The 18,519-nt window shown below is 48.9% G+C and overlaps 1 protein-coding gene across 3 annotated transcripts in view; it reads left to right on the top strand.

Moving 5' to 3' along the window:
- Positions 1 to 18,519, top strand: part of SLC8B1 (solute carrier family 8 member B1) — a 244,809-nt gene that overhangs the window by 124,515 nt on the left and 101,775 nt on the right. The gene's annotated exons all lie outside the window — the stretch shown is intronic.

Below are 18,519 nucleotides of genomic sequence, written 5' to 3'. Positions count from 1 at the left end.
ATGCGATGTAGTAATGTGCCTAGCTTTATCAGCTATACACTATATATCTATATCTGTAATAGATATATATTTGAAACATTTATTGTGAGCACATTTATCTAAAATATATATATGTATATATTATGTGTGTATATATATATATATATATATATATATATATATATATAATCTACTGGCGGTCGCCAATAGATAGTTATAGTTAGGACCGAGTTCCTATAGGAAATCTAAAAATTCTATTTTGAATAACTTTGGCGCCGGTTGACGAATCCTCGCAAAATTTTCAAAACTAATGGGGCGCTCCGCTCAGCTCCTACCCTGAAAGTCTCGGGGTGATTCGTCAAGCGGGGGCTGAGAAAAAATGGGGGTCCCAAAACGCGTTTTCCCCATGCATTTTCCCATAGGACCTTTAGTCGAAGGTACAGCCCGAACGGCTGAACAGAATTACATGAAATTTGGCAAAGAGGTAGTCCTCAGGTCAGGCATGTGCCTTTTGCATATATGGTGTCAATCTGTTCAGTAGTTCCTGAGAAAATTGCAGTTAAAAGTACATAAATATCTATATGCGCGCACGGTGCGCGCACCAAATGTCCGCGAGCTGATTTTTCTTTGGTCCAGTATATATAGAGCCACTTTCCTACACCATCCCCTCCCTTCACCACTGTGTAAACGCGCCCTGTGTCCGTTTTAATTTGAGAGATTAAGTCCCCTTGAATACTGGGTGTCCCTTGGGTCCAACTAGCAAACTAGCCCACTAGGTACCTCCAGTAAGCGCCACAGAGGTGCGTTGCAGAGAAGTGTAAAAAGGGGAACGGCCTGGGCCACCTCTCTGAAACACAGAGCAGTGGTGCTTACTAGAAGCACCTGGTGGGCTAGTTTGCCCCCTGTGGCTCTCGGGATTGAAGGGGAATTATTCCCCCATCTTAAAACGCGCCACAGGGCGTGTTTTCACACGTCACCTCAGGCCCATCCCCTCCCTTCACCACTGTGTAAGTATTCATGCAGTGAGCCAGGCCTTAGTACATGGACTGCTTCAAACCCCTATCCACTATGCATGCAGTCCTCTAACCACCTACACACTTGTCTTTCACACCTTCAATTTCCCAGTCAGTATCCATACCTAGTTTAGGACACCCCCTGCGCCGCACGGCCACCAGCTGCTGCGTGTGCCCCCCTACCACCTGCCTCTGTGCTCCGGTTGCCGCCGCGAGACCACGCCCCCTGCCTCGAGCAGTGCGGTCTGTGCTCTCCTTCCTGCCTTGCGCCACTGTTTCTACTGAATTGTGTCTCCAATTGTACTTGCTGTATTTTGTAATTGTTTTCCTTGTCCCCCTTTCGCCTGCTTGCCTGTTGTCCTTGTTCGCCCCGTCTCCTCCCTCCCAGCTCCCGCTTCCCGCCACCGCCACTAAACCCCGCCCCCTTTTCTTCATTCTGTACCCTCCCCGCTCCCGCCTCCCAGCTGCTCCGCCCCCCCTCGCACTTGGCCATAAATGGCGACCGTGCGACGCAGGTGAGTGTGACCTAGTTTAGGACACCCCCTGCGCCGCACGGCCACCAGCTGCTGCGTGTGCCCCCCTACCACCTGCCTCTGTGCTCCGGTTGCCGCCGCGAGACCACGCCCCCTGCCTCGAGCAGCGCGGTCTGTGCTCTCCTTCCTGCCTTGCGCCACTGTTTCTACTGAATTGTGTCTCCAATTGTACTTGCTGTATTTTGTAATTGTTTTCCTTGTCCCCCTTTCGCCTGCTTGCCTGTTGTCCTTGTTCGCCCCGTCTCCTCCCTCCCAGCTCCCGCTTCCTGCCACCGCCGCTAAACCCCGCCCCCTTTTCTTCATTCTGTACCCTCCCCGCTCCCGCCTCCCAGCTGCTCCGCCCCCCCTCGCACTTGGCCATAAATGGCGACCTTGCGACGCAGGTGAGTGTGACCTAGTTTAGGACACCCCCTGCGCCGCACGGCCACCAGCTGCTGCGTGTGCCCCCCTACCACCTGCCTCTGTGCTCCGGTTGCCGCCGCGAGACCACGCCCCCTGCCTCGAGCAGCGCGGTCTGTGCTCTCCTTCCTGCCTTGCGCCACTGTTTCTACTAAATTGTGTCTCCAATTGTACTTGCTGTATTTTGTAATTGTTTTCCTTGTCCCTCTTTCGCCTGCTTGCCTGTTGTCCTTGTTTGCCCCGTCTCCTCCCTCCCAGCTCACGCTTCCCGCCAAAGCCGCTAAACCCCGCCCCCTTTTCTTCATTCTGTACCCTCCCCGCTCCCGCTTCCCAGCTGCTCCGCCCCCCCCTCGCACTTCGCCATAAATGGCAACCGTGCGAACGCGCAGAGGTCACGCGCAGCGGGCGCGCCGAAGCCGCGCCAAAGGCAAGCCCGTCTGCGCCCGTCCGCGCCTGGACCGCGGCCAGTGCCAGGACCCCTGGCCCTCGAGGACTCCTGCCCACCCGCTTGACGTACACCGCCGCCACCCTCATCGCTCTCAACTCCGGCCGAATCCCAGGTTGCCACCGAGCCACCCCACGATGCACCCACGGACCCTTCAGCTGCCACGCCTGCAGGTTCACCTGCACTCGGACCTGCCCTACCCCAGCACCTGCCGAGCCGAACACCAGCAGCAATCACCTCAAGTGCCTCCTGCTCAACACCCGCTCAGTCCACAGACACGCCATCGAACTCTGGAACCTCCTCGACACCACAGCTCCTGACGTCGCCTTCCTCACGGAAACATGGATGAACGCCTCTTCTGCGCCCGACATCGCCATCGCCATCCCAGAGGGATACAAGATCACCCGGAGGGACCGCTCCGCCAACCAGATGGGAGGAGGCATCGCCGTCATCCACAGGAACACCATCCGCATCACGACTGACACCGACGACACCCTGACAAGCGCCGAACACCTGCACTTCCAGATCCACACCGACCCGAAGACCACCCTCAGAGGCACCTTGATCTACCGACCCCCGGGACCACGCACCCAATTCAGCGAGGACATCGCCGACTTCATCAGCCCGCATGCCCTCCGCTCCGCCGACTACATCCTCCTGGGGGACCTCAACTTCCACCTGGAGAACAACAACGACCGCAACACCTCCACCCTGCTCGACAACCTCGCCAACCTCGGACTCAAGCAGCTGGTGAACACCCCCACCCACCTCGCCGGACACACACTCTACGCCATCTTCTCATCCAGCAAAGACATCACCTTCAGCCACGCCACAGGACTCCACTGGACGGACCACAGCTGCGTCCACTTCACCTTCAAAAGAACAACGATCCACCACCACCAGCAACAGGCTGCCCGAAGAAGCTGGAACAAGATCACAGCCGACCAGCTCGCCGCTTCCCTGAGCCAGCACCCTCCTGCCAGCTCAGCGAACCCCAGCCAGGCCGCCGACAACCTCACGAAGTGGATCAGCAACTGCGCGGACGAACTCGCCCCACTGAGGACCCCGCCCAGCAGACCCGGCAGCAAGAAGGCCCCATGGTTCACCGACGAACTCAAGAGCTCCAAGACGAATTGCCGAGCCCTCGAGAAAGCCTGGAGAAAGGAACCAACTCTGGACAACATGACCACTCTCAAGCTTGCCACCCGGAAGCACCACCAACTGATCCGCGCCGCCAAGAAAACTGCATTCAAGGACCGGCTGGACAACAACGCACACAACTGCAAGGAACTCTTCAACATCGTGAAAGAGCTCTCCAACCCCAACGCCGGAAACAACGACATCACCCCATCGCAAGACCTCTGCAACTCCCTCGCCTCCTACTTCCACAACAAGATCGCGGACATACACAACAGCTTCAACATTCAACCGACGCACGCCACAACCACAGCAACGCCGCCCACCACCACCCTCCGCGCCTGGACTCCAACCACCACCAAAGACACCATCCGCATGATGAACTCCGTCCACTCCGGATCTCCGACCGACCCCTGCCCTCACCACGTCTTCAACAAGGCCGACGCTGTCATCGCACCCCACCTGCGGGACATTATCATCACCTCCTTCAACACCGCCACCTTCCCTGAGAGCTGGAAGCACGCCGAACTCAGCGCTTTACTCAAGAAACCTACAGCGGACCCCACCGAACTCAAGAACTACCGCCCCATCTCACTCCTCCCGTTTCCTGCAAAAGTCATCGAGAAGACCGTCAACAGACAGCTTGCCGCCTTCCTCGAGACGAATGGATCCCTCGACCCCTCACAGTCGGGCTTCCGAGCCAACCACAGCACCGAGACCGCCCTCATCGCCGCCACCGACGACATCCGGGCCCTGATGGACAACGGAGAAACCGCGGCCCTCATCCTCCTAGACCTCTCCGCGCATTCGACACTGTCTGCCACCGCACCCTTGTGCAGCGCCTCAGCATTGTCGGAATCCAGGAGAAGGCACTGGAATGGATCGTCTCCTTCCTCGACGGAAGAACACAGAGAGTCCGCCTACCACCGTACAAGTCAGAGGCCACCGAAGTCATCTGCGGCGTCCCTCAAGGATCCTCGCTGAGCCCCACCCTCTTCAACGTCTACATGAGCCCCCTCGCGGCCATCGCACGCCAGCACAACCTCAACATCATCTCCTACGCTGACGACACCCAGCTGATCCTCTCCCTGACCAACGACCCCGCCGCCGCCAGAGCCAACCTGCACGAAGGGATGAGAGATGTAGCCGAGTGGATGACGACCAGCCGCCTGAAACTGAACTCAGACAAGACGGAGGTCCTCATCTTGGGCCCCTCGCCCTCCGCCTGGGACGACTCTTGGTGGCCCCCCGCCCTGGGCACCGCACCCAAACCGACGGACCATGCACGCAACCTGGGCTTCATCCTGGACTCCTCCCTCTCCATGACCAGACAAGTCAACGCCGTCTCCTCGTCATGCTTCAACATCCTGCGCATGCTACGGAAGATCTTCTGGTGGATCCCCACGGAGACCAGGAAGACAGTCACCCAGGCCCTCACCAGCCGACTGGACTACGGCAACGCCCTCTACGCCGGAACCACCGCCAAGCTCCAGAAGAGACTCCAGCGGATCCAGAACGCCTCAGCCAGACTCATCCTCGACATCCCACGAAACAGCCACATCTCTGGACACCTGAGGAACCTGCACTGGCTCCCCATCAACAAAAGAATCACCTTCCGGCTCCTCACCCACGCACACAAAGCCCTACACGATCAAGGCCCGAGCTTCCTCAACAACCGAATCAACTTCTACGCTCCCAAACGCCACCTCCGATCAGCCAGCCACGCCCTCGCCGCCGTCCCCCGCATCCGAAGAGCGACTACAGGAGGAAGGTCCTTCTCCTACCTGGCCGCCAAGACCTGGAACTCCCTCCCGACTGACCTGCGCTTGACCCAAGACCATCTCTCCTTCAGGAAGAAGCTCAAGACCTGGCTGTTCGAGCAGTAGCGGTACCCCCCCCCCCCCCCCCCAAGCGCCTTGAGACCCTACGGGTGAGTAGTGCGCTCTATAAATGTCACTGATTGATTGATTGATACTCTTCCAGCAAACACCCTGTCACTCCCCTTGCACTCCTCTAGTGACCCATTCAGCACCATGTACTAATCCATTCACTGCGCCAAAACCCAACCACTTATAAATTTACCCAGGCACTCTCCTTGCAGTACTCTAATCATTCAGTCAGTACCCAAGTACTCATGCACTGAGCCAGGCCTTAGCACATGGACTGCTTCAAACCCCTATCCACTATGCATGCAGTCCCCTAACTAACCAACACACTTAAAGTTCTACACTTATACATTCAACAAAAAAAAGCAATATTTCAGTTTCAATATTTTAAAAAACATTTTTATTTCCATTTATATTAAAAATATATAATGTAATTTAAAAAATAAAATATGTAAAAATAAACAGTTTAACTGTAGAAAATCAGTATAAAAAAATACATATAACTATTATTACATTTAAAAATTATTATTTAAAAAACCTTCGAAATTCACTGAAAAAACCATAGGTTTCAGACATGTTATAGTTAGGAATTAGCATTTAAAAAAACCTTAGAAATTAACAGGAAAAACCATAGGTTTCAGGGCTGTTGTAGTTAGCTGGACATTTAACTCGTACAAAACCATTGAAATTCCTCCGTTATAGTTAGTTCTACTAAGTATAACTTGTGCGCCCGCAATCCACTGCTGATGATGTCACATATTACATCATTCATGACATGGTCAGTGACATCACTGATCATATCACTGACATCACTGATGATATCACTGACATCATCCAGTGAAGTGGTTTAGTTCGTTATTTAAATATGTATTATATATAGCAATCTGCATTGAAGAATGAGTGGATATATAAATATAAATATCAGGATGGAGGATTTAGTAGCAGTGTGATTGACTGTTTACTTGATTAATTTATAGTGTTTCACTAAATATATTGGATAGTGACTAAACTGTGTGAATATCTGTATCACTTTGTCAGTTGTTGTGTAAACTGCTGCACCAGTTGGCTACTAGCTACGTGAAAGTCTATATTAGTTATTGATTAGTTAACTGAGTATTTGTATGGGAGAGTGAATGTGTGTGTGGTTCGGTGGGGGGGTGACTGCCCAAAGATGTATGAATAGTTGATTCAGTAGGTATATGAGGTTAAGACTGCATGTTATAACAGTTGTTTGGATGAGTGAATATCTTTATGGGTGTGGTGATGAGCAAATATATCTCTGAATGGTACATGTCCAACAAACTAGAAAAATAAGACAGTGTATGTGACAGTTGTATATAAATAAGTATACATAAGACTCAGTGATTGTATGAGTGACTGTATGGATAACTGTATACTTGTAATAGTGATTGTATAACACACTAAGTATGAGTTACAATCTATATGAATAAATGAAGTGGCGTTTGTTTAAGTGTGTAGCTGACTAAATGTAAGTATGATCCATTGTTTGCATAAGTGAGTAGGCTGACTGCATAAGTGAATAGGATGTTTGCTGGTGTGTAATGTCGATTATAGGTGTAGAAGTATATTTGATAGTGTTCTATTGATCATTGACAGCATGTATGAATGAATCTATAGGTAAGTGATTAGGTGTGTGTGTAGAACTAGGAATCACTAAGTGGGTTTTTAGAAACTTGTATTGGTGTGTCAATGGATTCAAATATGGTACTCTGTTTTTTACAGTGAGTGATGAAAGGTTATACTAGTGTATGATGAGGTGTATCTGATTGTCACGTGGATGATGTCATCAGTGATGTCATTTGAGATGTCATCAGTGATTTTATCAGTGATGTCACTGACCATATCATGAATGATGCAATATGTGACATCATCAGCAGTGGATAGCGGGCGCGCGAGTTATAGTTAGCAGAACTAACTATTACGGAGGAATTTCAATGATTTTGTACGAGTGAAATGTCCAGCTAACTAGAACAGCCCTGAAACCTATGTTTTTTCAGTGAATGTGTGTGTATATATATAATATAATATTACCTACTGGCGGTCGCCAGTAGGTAGTTATAGTTAGGACCCTGTTTCCATAGGAAATCCGCAACATTCTATTTGGAATAACTTTTGCGCCGTTCGACGAATCCTCGCGAAATTTTCAAAATAGGTGGGGCGCTACGCTCCGCTCCCACCCTGAAAGTCTCGGGGGGATTCGTCAAGCGGGGGCTGAGAAAAAAGGGGGGTCCCAAAACGCATTTTTCCCATGCATTTTTCCATAGGACCTTTAGACACAGCTACAGCCCGAACGGCTGAACAGAGTTACTTGAAATTTGGCAGAGAGGTAGTCCTCAGGTCAAGGAAGTGCCTTTTGTAGGTCTGGTGTAAATCTGTTCAGTAGTTCCTGAGAAAATAGCATTTAAATCAATATATATATCTGTGGCAGCTTACGGTGCGCTTACCGTGCGCTTACGGTAAGCTTACCGTACGCGTACGGTGACGTGCGCGAGCGCGATTCTGATTGGCTGTTAGATCTTAGTAAACATTCGAATCGGTCGAAACCAGGAAGCGGCGGCCGCCATTTTCTCTCTCGCACTCTGAGGGGGGAGGAAAAACAAAGCCAAAAAACATGTAAAGGGGCTGTTTAGACAGCTCCTAACCACCTAGCCTTGATGAAGGTGTCCCCAAAGAACCCCCAAGGCCAAAAAGTCAATTTTTTTTTTTCGATAAATCGCCGATTACGCTTACCGTACGCGTACGGTAAAAAAAATAAAAAAATAAAAAAAATTACCCATACTCTCCCTACCCCTGTGCCAAAGTGTGCCCGTAGGGCACCATTTGTGCATGGCTTATTAATTTAATGAAAATGTAAATTTAAAAAAAAAAAAATTAACCATACTCTCCCCACCCCGTGTGCAAATGGTGCCCGAAGTGCACCCTTTGTGCATGGCATATGTATGCAATGAAAATGTAAAAGTTTACCTTGCACAACGAAGCGCATAATATGCCCTCCATGTGCGCACGGTGCGCGAAGCGCATCGTGCGTACATGGCCCATCCAGCGTAACGTGGGCACGTGGTGTGCGTAGCGCACCGCGTGCCCACCGTGCGTGCACGGCACTAACTGCGTAAAGTGGGTGCGCGAAGCGCACCGCGTGCTCACTGTGCGCGCACCGTGCGCGCACGGAACGAACTGCGTTAAGTGGGCGCGCACGCCACGAATGGCGTAAAGTAACTTAGCATTTAAAAAACCGTACAAATTCACTGAAAAAACCATAGGTTTCACACACGTTATAGTTAGGAATTAACATTTAAAAAACCTTGCAAATTCACTGAAAAAACCATAGGTTTCACACATGTTATAGTTAGCTGGACATTTTACTAATAAAAAACCTATGAAATTCCCCCGTTATAGTTAGTGCAGGCAACTATAACTCACGCGACCGCAATCCGCTGCTGATGACATATGTGTCTTTATGAAAAAAAAATATTTGTAATATATGTATAGCTAAAATTTAATGGAAGAAGACATGGGCAAATAAGTGTCTAAATACAGTATTAGCATCAGCAGTGGATTGCGGTCGCGTGAGTTATAGTTGCCTGCACTAACTATAACGGGGGAATTTCATAGGTTTTTTATCAGTAAAATGTCCAGCTAACTATAACATGTGTGAAACCTATGGTTTTTTCAGTGAATATATATATATATATATATATATATATATATATATATATATATATATATATATTGTGCAAAATAGGAAGCAGAGACCTCTAGTAGTTCCCAAGTTTAGGTAGAGAGCAGCTCCTATATAGAGCACCCTACAGCACCAGTGAAATTCTGCTCACCTCAATTGTCTGTTTTTCTAGCAGATGTTTTAGGCATAGGATTAGGACAGTGCCATCCACACCGTGCTAGAAAAAGACAAAGCCTTTTGCCATTTATACAGCTAAATCTTTAAGCACAGGATTCACAAAGTGCTATCCATGCCTAGCTGTATAATGACAAAAGCCTTTTACCACTCCAGGCTCAGTATTACAGTTTTGGACTGGTAAAATACCATCCAAGCCAACCTGGAATGCATAAAAGCAACCCTGCAACCCTGACATGTTTTGCTCTCATTAGAGCTGTTCTGAGAGGTATAGCTATGTCCAAATACAAGGTGCTATATATATATATATATATATATATATATATATATATATATATATATATATATATATATATATATATATATCCAACAAAAGTTGCCTGCAATGAAAGAGCCCACACGACGGTGAGTATAGCCTTCTCATTTATTGCTGAAAGCGGTGGGAGAAACAACAGGCTGCTGCGCAAGCATTTCAGTCCAGCCCGACGCGTTTCGTGCGGAATGCACTTCTTCATGGGCTAAGGGCTTCTCACAGAATGTAGACATCGGCAGTTTCAAATGAGCACTATTTCAAATATTCTTGCAACACGCCCAGGTGGGCGTGGCCACCCCGTGGCCTGCTGGTTGCTGTAGTGCTGTGAGTTTTCCTCTAATAAGGCGCCGTGCTGCATTCTCAATAAAATGAAATTAAATCCAAGTGGGTAGCGTCTCACAGTTCCGTTGTAAACCCACACTCGTTTATATTCAGCAATGGCAAGTCCTGGCCTAGCGCTGCAGCGTCGGTTGGCACTGTAGCAGGACTGCACACAGGTGCTGCTGGGCTCATTCCGCGGCTCAGGCGGTGCCGCTAAACATCCAACAAAAGTTGCCTGCAATGAAAGAGCCCACACAGGACGGTGAGTATAGCCTTCTCATTTATTGCTGAAAGCGGTGGGAGAAACAACAGGCTGCTGCGCAAGCATTTCAGTCCAGCCCGACGCGTTTCGTGCGGAATGCACTTCTTCATGGGCTAAGGGCTTCTCACAGAATGTAGACATCGGCAGTTTCAAACGAGCACTATTTCAAATATTCTTGCAACACGCCCAGGTGGGCGTGGCCACCCCGTGGCCTGCTGGTTGCTGTAGTGCTGTGAGTTTTCCTCTAATAAGGCGCCGTGCTGCATTCTCAATAAAATGAAATTAAATCCAAGTGGGTAGCGTCTCACAGTTCCGTTGTACACCCACACTCGTTTATATTCAGCAATGGCAAGTCCTGGCCTAGCGCTGCAGCGTCGGTTGGCACTGTAGCAGGACTGCACACAGGTGCTGCTGGGCTCATTCCGCGGCTCAGGCGGTGCCGCTAAACATCCAACAAAAGTTGCCTGCAATGAAAGAGCCCACACAGGACGGTGAGTATAGCCTTCTCATTTATTGCTGAAAGCGGTGGGAGAAACAACAGGCTGCTGCGCAAGCATTTCAGTCCAGCCCGACGCGTTTCGTGCGGAATGCACTTCTTCATGGGCTAAGGGCTTCTCACAGAATGTAGACATCGGCAGTTTCAAACGAGCACTATTTCAAATATTCTTGCAACACGCCCAGGTGGGCGTGGCCACCCCGTGGCCTGCTGGTTGCTGTAGTGCTGTGAGTTTTCCTCTAATGAGGCGCCGTGCTGCATTCTCAATAAAATGAAATTAAATCCAAGTGGGTAGCGTCTCACAGTTCCGTTGTACACCCACACTCGTTTATATTCAGCAATGGCAAGTCCTGGCCTAGCGCTGCAGCGTCGGTTGGCACTGTAGCAGGACTGCACACAGGTGCTGCTGGGCTCATTCCGCGGCTCAGGCGGTGCCGCTAAACATCCAACAAAAGTTGCCTGCAATGAAAGAGCCCACACAGGACGGTGAGTATAGCCTTCTCATTTATTGCTGAAAGCGGTGGGAGAAACAACAGGCTGCTGCGCAAGCATTTCAGTCCAGCCCGACGCGTTTCGTGCGGAATGCACTTCTTCATGGGCTAAGGGCTTCTCACAGAATGTAGACATCGGCAGTTTCAAACGAGCACTATTTCAAATATTCTTGCAACACGCCCAGGTGGGCGTGGCCACCCCGTGGCCTGCTGGTTGCTGTAGTGCTGTGAGTTTTCCTCTAATAAGGCGCCGTGCTGCATTCTCAATAAAATGAAATTAAATCCAAGTGGGTAGCGTCTCACAGTTCCGTTGTACACCCACACTCGTTTATATTCAGCAATGGCAAGTCCTGGCCTAGCGCTGCAGCGTCGGTTGGCACTGTAGCAGGACTGCACACAGGTGCTGCTGGGCTCATTCCGCGGCTCAGGCGGTGCCGCTAAACATCCAACAAAAGTTGCCTGCAATGAAAGAGCCCACACAGGACGGTGAGTATAGCCTTCTCATTTATTGCTGAAAGCGGTGGGAGAAACAACAGGCTGCTGCGCAAGCATTTCAGTCCAGCCCGACGCGTTTCGTGCGGAATGCACTTCTTCATGGGCTAAGGGCTTCTCACAGAATGTAGACATCGGCAGTTTCAAACGAGCACTATTTCAAATATTCTTGCAACACGCCCAGGTGGGCGTGGCCACCCCGTGGCCTGCTGGTTGCTGTAGTGCTGTGAGTTTTCCTCTAATAAGGCGCCGTGCTGCATTCTCAATAAAATGAAATTAAATCCAAGTGGGTAGCGTCTCACAGTTCCGTTGTACACCCACACTCGTTTATATTCAGCAATGGCAAGTCCTGGCCTAGCGCTGCAGCGTCGGTTGGCACTGTAGCAGGACTGCACACAGGTGCTGCTGGGCTCATTCCGCGGCTCAGGCGGTGCCGCTAAACATCCAACAAAAGTTGCCTGCAATGAAAGAGCCCACACAGGACGGTGAGTATAGCCTTCTCATTTATTGCTGAAAGCGGTGGGAGAAACAACAGGCTGCTGCGCAAGCATTTCAGTCCAGCCCGACGCGTTTCGTGCGGAATGCACTTCTTCATGGGCTAAGGGCTTCTCACAGAATGTAGACATCGGCAGTTTCAAACGAGCACTATTTCAAATATTCTTGCAACACGCCCAGGTGGGCGTGGCCACCCCGTGGCCTGCTGGTTGCTGTAGTGCTGTGAGTTTTCCTCTAATAAGGCGCCGTGCTGCATTCTCAATAAAATGAAATTAAATCCAAGTGGGTAGCGTCTCACAGTTCCGTTGTACACCCACACTCGTTTATATTCAGCAATGGCAAGTCCTGGCCTAGCGCTGCAGCGTCGGTTGGCACTGTAGCAGGACTGCACACAGGTGCTGCTGGGCTCATTCCGCGGCTCAGGCGGTGCCGCTAAACATCCAACAAAAGTTGCCTGCAATGAAAGAGCCCACACAGGACGGTGAGTATAGCCTTCTCATTAATTGCTGAAAGCGGTGGGAGAAACAACAGGCTGCTGCGCAAGCATTTCAGTCCAGCCCGACGCGTTTCGTGCGGAATGCACTTCTTCATGGGCTAAGGGCTTCTCACAGAATGTAGACATCGGCAGTTTCAAACGAGCACTATTTCAAATATTCTTGCAACACGCCCAGGTGGGCGTGGCCACCCCGTGGCCTGCTGGTTGCTGTAGTGCTGTGAGTTTTCCTCTAATAAGGCGCCGTGCTGCATTCTCAATAAAATGAAATTAAATCCAAGTGGGTAGCGTCTCACAGTTCCGTTGTACACCCACACTCGTTTATATTCAGCAATGGCAAGTCCTGGCCTAGCGCTGCAGCGTCGGTTGGCACTGTAGCAGGACTGCACACAGGTGCTGCTGGGCTCATTCCGCGGCTCAGGCGGTGCCGCTAAACATCCAACAAAAGTTGCCTGCAATGAAAGAGCCCACACAGGACGGTGAGTATAGCCTTCTCATTTATTGCTGAAAGCGGTGGGAGAAACAACAGGCTGCTGCGCAAGCATTTCAGTCCAGCCCGACGCGTTTCGTGCGGAATGCACTTCTTCATGGGCTAAGGGCTTCTCACAGAATGTAGACATCGGCAGTTTCAAACGAGCACTATTTCAAATATTCTTGCAACACGCCCAGGTGGGCGTGGCCACCCCGTGGCCTGCTGGTTGCTGTAGTGCTGTGAGTTTTCCTCTAATAAGGCGCCGTGCTGCATTCTCAATAAAATGAAATTAAATCCAAGTGGGTAGCGTCTCACAGTTCCGTTGTACACCCACACTCGTTTATATTCAGCAATGGCAAGTCCTGGCCTAGCGCTGCAGCGTCGGTTGGCACTGTAGCAGGACTGCACACAGGTGCTGCTGGGCTCATTCCGCGGCTCAGGCGGTGCCGCTAAACATCCAACAAAAGTTGCCTGCAATGAAAGAGCCCACACAGGACGGTGAGTATAGCCTTCTCATTTATTGCTGAAAGCGGTGGGAGAAACAACAGGCTGCTGCGCAAGCATTTCAGTCCAGCCCGACGCGTTTCGTGCGGAATGCACTTCTTCATGGGCTAAGGGCTTCTCACAGATTTAATTTCATTTTATTGAGAATGCAGCACGGCGCCTTATTAGAGGAAAACTCACAGCACTACAGCAACCGGTGGCCACGCCCACCTGGGCGTGTTGCAAGAATATTTGAAATAGTGCTCGTTTGAAACTGCCGATGTCTACATTCTGTGAGAAGCCCTTAGCCCATGAAGAAGTGCATTCCGCACGAAACGCGTCGGGCTGGACTGAAATGCTTGCGCAGCAGCCTGTTGTTTCTCCCACCGCTTTCAGCAATAAATGAGAAGGCTATACTCACCGTCCTGTGTGGGCTCTTTCATTGCAGGCAACTTTTGTTGGATATATATATATATATATATATCACAGTTGGCTCGTCTTCACTGGCTATATTTGTGCTTCTGGGGCTGTGCGGTCAAAATGCCGTATTAATATTCCAAAATACCTTCTTTTTGAAGAACAGGTTGCACTCATGGGTCAATCAGCATTCTTTTATTTTAAAAAAGATAATTCCATATGGGCCGAACCCAAAGAAGGCCCATATGCGTTTCGGTCTCGAAGAGACCTTGTTCACAGGTACATGTGCAGTGTCTCAAAGCCAATTAAATGCACCACATTTCTTTATGGGAGATGTAGTGCTAAACTTACAGAACTAAAATCATTAATTGACCAATTCAAAAAATGCATTAATATGTGTGTAAAAGCTATTAAAACAGGAGCAGGTAACTTTCTTCATATGTTAAAACTCGGTCTACAAATCTTTAAAATCCGGCCACAGGTTTAGATCATTTCAAATTATGCTTAAATATTGCACAATTCACCAAATATTGAGGACATCTAATTTCTCTAAATTCATATTGTCAATGCGTACGTATGACAGAATATTGAAAACTCTCGACTCCTAGATTATGTGTTGCATATACATGACAGCATTTCAACTCTCCAGTGGGTATGCGCATTTAAAATTGTATCATACGCATTAACAATATACATTTATAGAAATTAAGTTATATACAGTGAACTTTCATTACATAGTCTTAACATAGTTACTGAAATACATGCAAAAGAAAAATGTATTTGATTTAGACTTCATAGACCAAGGGATAACTTGCATATAAAGAGCATCTCAATAAATAATTATTAGAATCTCAAGTATATCGAGATTTACTTATTTAGCATATATATAATTGTGACAAAAATAACTCTGGAGGGCAGGGGGTGCACATCTCAGGGCATCAAAGGTAACAAGCATTGGCATTGCCACTAGGTCTCCCCTTTGGGACCTTATAAGTATTTAGCCATGCAACACTTGATGTTGTTGCACCAAGGATATTGTACTGGATAACTAAACACTTATAAGATCCCTGTCTCAACTGTGAGACTGTTCTCCTGCTTCCCAATTCTATTAAATACAAATTATGTAAAAAGAACATCCCTTTCTGAGCTGCACGGCTCATCCTACCCAAGTTTCACGCTCCGATTTGAAATACTGATGGTTCGGGTTTCCCGGAATTCAACTGGTTGAGAGGTGCAGAGAGAGGTGCAGAGAGAGGTGCAGAGAGCGGTGCAGAGAGCGGTGCAGAGAGCGGTGCAGAGAGCGGTGCAGAGAGCGGTGCAGAGAGCGGTGCAGAGAGCGGTGTAGAGAGCGGTGTAGAGAGAGGTGTAGAGAGAGAGGTGTAGAGAGAGAGGTGTAGAGAGAGAGGTGTAGAGAGAGAGGTGTAGAGAGAGAGGTGTAGAGAGGGAGGTGTAGAGAGAGAGGTGTAGAGAGAGAGGTGTAGAGAGAGAGGTGTAGAGAGGGAGGTGTAGAGAGAGAGGTGTAGAGAGAGGTGTAGAGAGAGAGGTGTAGAGAGAGGTGTAGAGAGAGAGGTGTAGAGAGAGAGGTGTAGAGAGAGAGGTGTAGAGAGAGAGGTGTAGAGAGAGAGGTGTAGAGAGAGAGGTGTAGAGAGAGAGGTGTAGAGAGAGAGGTGTAGAGAGAGAGGTGTAGAGAGAGAGGTGTAGAGAGAGAGGTGTAGAGAGAGGTGTAGAGAGAGAGGTGTAGAGAGAGGTGTAGAGAGAGAGGTGTAGAGAGAGAGGTGTAGAGAGAGAGGTGTAGAGAGAGAGGTGTAGAGAGAGAGGTGTAGAGAGAGAGGTGTAGAGAGAGAGGTGTAGAGAGAGAGGTGTAGAGAGAGAGGTAGAGAGAGAGGTGTAGAGAGAGAGGTGTAGAGAGAGAGGTGTAGAGAGAGAGGTGTAGAGAGAGAGGTGTAGAGAGAGAGGTGTAGAGAGAGAGGTGTAGAGAGAGAGGTGTAGAGAGAGAGGTGTAGAGAGAGAGGTGTAGAGAGAGAGGTGTAGAGAGAGAGGTGTAGAGAGAGAGGTGTAGAGCGAGATAGAAAGGGAGAGGTAGAGGTAAAAAGGTAGAGGTAGAGAGAGGTAGAAAGGTAGAGGTAGAGAGAGGTAGAGAGAGGTAGAGAGGTAGAAAGGTAGAGGTAGAAAGGTAGAGGTAGAGAGAGGTAGAAAGGTAGAGGTAGAGAGAGGTAGAAAGAGGTATAGAGGTAGAGAGAGGTAGAAAGAGGTAGAAAGGTAGAGGTAGAGAGAGAGAGGTAGAGAGAGGTAGAAAGGTAGAGGTAGAGAGAGAGAGAGGAAGAGATAGGTAGAAAGGTAGAGGTAGAGAGAGAGAGGAAGAGATAGGTAGAAAGGTAGAGATAGAAAGGTAGAGAGAGGTAGAAACATGTTAATTGATTTGAATAGGCCTGGCAAAAAGTAAGCTGAATATTGTATTTTGATGTTTGTTTATTTTGCGTTTTTTTCAGTGCCACATGACTTGGGCCACTGCATAGGGTGATGCTGCATTAAAAACCGATCTTCATATTTATAGACAGTCCGGGTTAGGGTCTCCGAGGTTTTGCTATAGTTTCTGACTGTGATTTTCTATAATACCCCGGTTTGAACGTAGAACTTCATTAGCTGTGTAAACTTGCTATTGATATTCCATCTGAAACCAGTCTTCACACCACCCCTTGAGTAATCCTTGACTGCTCGGTCACCAGTGCCAAATGAGAGCCAGGGAAATCATGAGTACAATATCGAGAACCCGGAAGCCGTAGAGAGAACATGATAGCTGCCTTGGGTATTGCAAGGCCCTCCCTAGAACAACAGGATCTGGATGGACAACCCGACTGACAGGAGGGATGAAGAAGCGAAAGAGAGGAGACAGAGGAAGGAAGAAAGTGAGAGGAGGGAATAAGAATAAAATAAGAGATCATGGAGACGGTAAGAAGGGGTGGGTAGAGTCCGGAATGGAGGAAGGGGAAATGAAAGGAAGAAAGGTGCAGAGATAAAGCATGAAGTGGGGAATGGCTGGAGAAGAGGAGGAAAATGTAGAAGACGAGATCGTGGAGTGAGAGAAGACTGGTTGACGAAGGACAAAAGAAGAGAGAGTGGGTGGAGAATCGAGGACAAGGAGTGATGGAGAGAGTGGGGAAATGGAAAGGACGGGTGAAGAGGAGGGAAAGCACGAAGGAAGGAGAGGCAGGGGAGTATAAAGGGCGATTGTGTGATGAAAGGGGGTTACCAAATAAGATGGGAAGAGGGAAGGCATGGCTGTAGAAAGCAAAACATGTTATGACGCTTGAAGGTGTAAAAAATGATGGCATCTCAAAGCGTCACATATAATGAATGAGGCACAGCGCGACTCACGTCCACAGGCATCTATATCACATCGGGTAGATAGCGGATCGAAATAGGGACCAGAAAAACGCGTAAGAAATAATCAGCACAAATTCAAGAGAGTGGGGCGTGTGTGTGCGCGCAGCCTGCTCTTCTTAGAAGCACATACTCATGCTTGTGGCGTGCTGCTGCGCACTCCTGCAAGCTGTATGCCGCCACAAGCACGAGTATGTGTTTGGAAAAAGAGCTGTACGACGGCTAAAGGTCTCCTATGCAGCGCATGCGCGCTGCGTTGGCAAGACCTAAAAAGCAGACCTGAAGTCCTGGAAGTAATATTTGGCATAAGAGGACGCGTATAGCAAAATGCTGGTGCTTGCATACTGGAGGTCATTCTTGGACTCGAAGAGGGCAGCCATGGCATATAAGGGCTGAGGGGAAGGGCTGGGGATAACAAACCATGATAAAATGCAGGCTCTGTAATACTGGAGGACATTTTTGACATACACTCCACACAAGTTATATGGGGAATATCAACGGCAAAATTCTGGTGCTTGTTCATTGTATTTAATTATTGGTATAAGGGTATACCCATAACAAAACGCTGACAATGGCACAATGAATGCAATTCTTAACATATGGGCAACTCTTGCAACAAAGTTTGGGGAAAAAAGTGGGGTTGAACTTCTGTCGAGTATTACACCCACCACTTTAAAAGATTACCAGTCGCCACTGCACCTGGCTCCAAAAGAAGCCATTAAGTTAGAATTTCTAGGCCCCGGGACTCTGCCTGAGACCATAACCACCTCATTTGGCTTGTGACCTCGTTGGATACAGTCACCTGGGAGGTGTTGGAGTTTGTAGGCACAGCAGCCAAGGAATTACCCACTCCACTTGGGGAGACTCAGCAGGGAACAACTAAGAAAAAAATTGCTGTGAATTTTAGGCCACTGGGCATTCCCTATGTTAGCATTTCAAATTTGTGTGACTGTGTTCTGTTATCATATGTTATGCCAGAATCTGCAAACCAGATAGGAGAAGTGCTGCAGGGCACAGCTTCATCTGCAGAAGCAAACTGACATATTGGGATAGTATGGGCGTTCTGGGAGGCTAACGCCTTTGCAAAGACATAGGGCAGGGGAAGATCAGGTTGCCTACTCACCTGCCTATACACAA

The sequence above is a fragment of the Triturus cristatus genome, chromosome 11, assembly GCF_964204655.1.
Source record: "Triturus cristatus chromosome 11, aTriCri1.1, whole genome shotgun sequence".
Taxonomy (NCBI): domain Eukaryota; kingdom Metazoa; phylum Chordata; class Amphibia; order Caudata; family Salamandridae; genus Triturus; species Triturus cristatus.
Note: the sequence above shows the minus strand (reverse complement) of the source record. Positions and strands in the feature narration are given on the sequence as shown.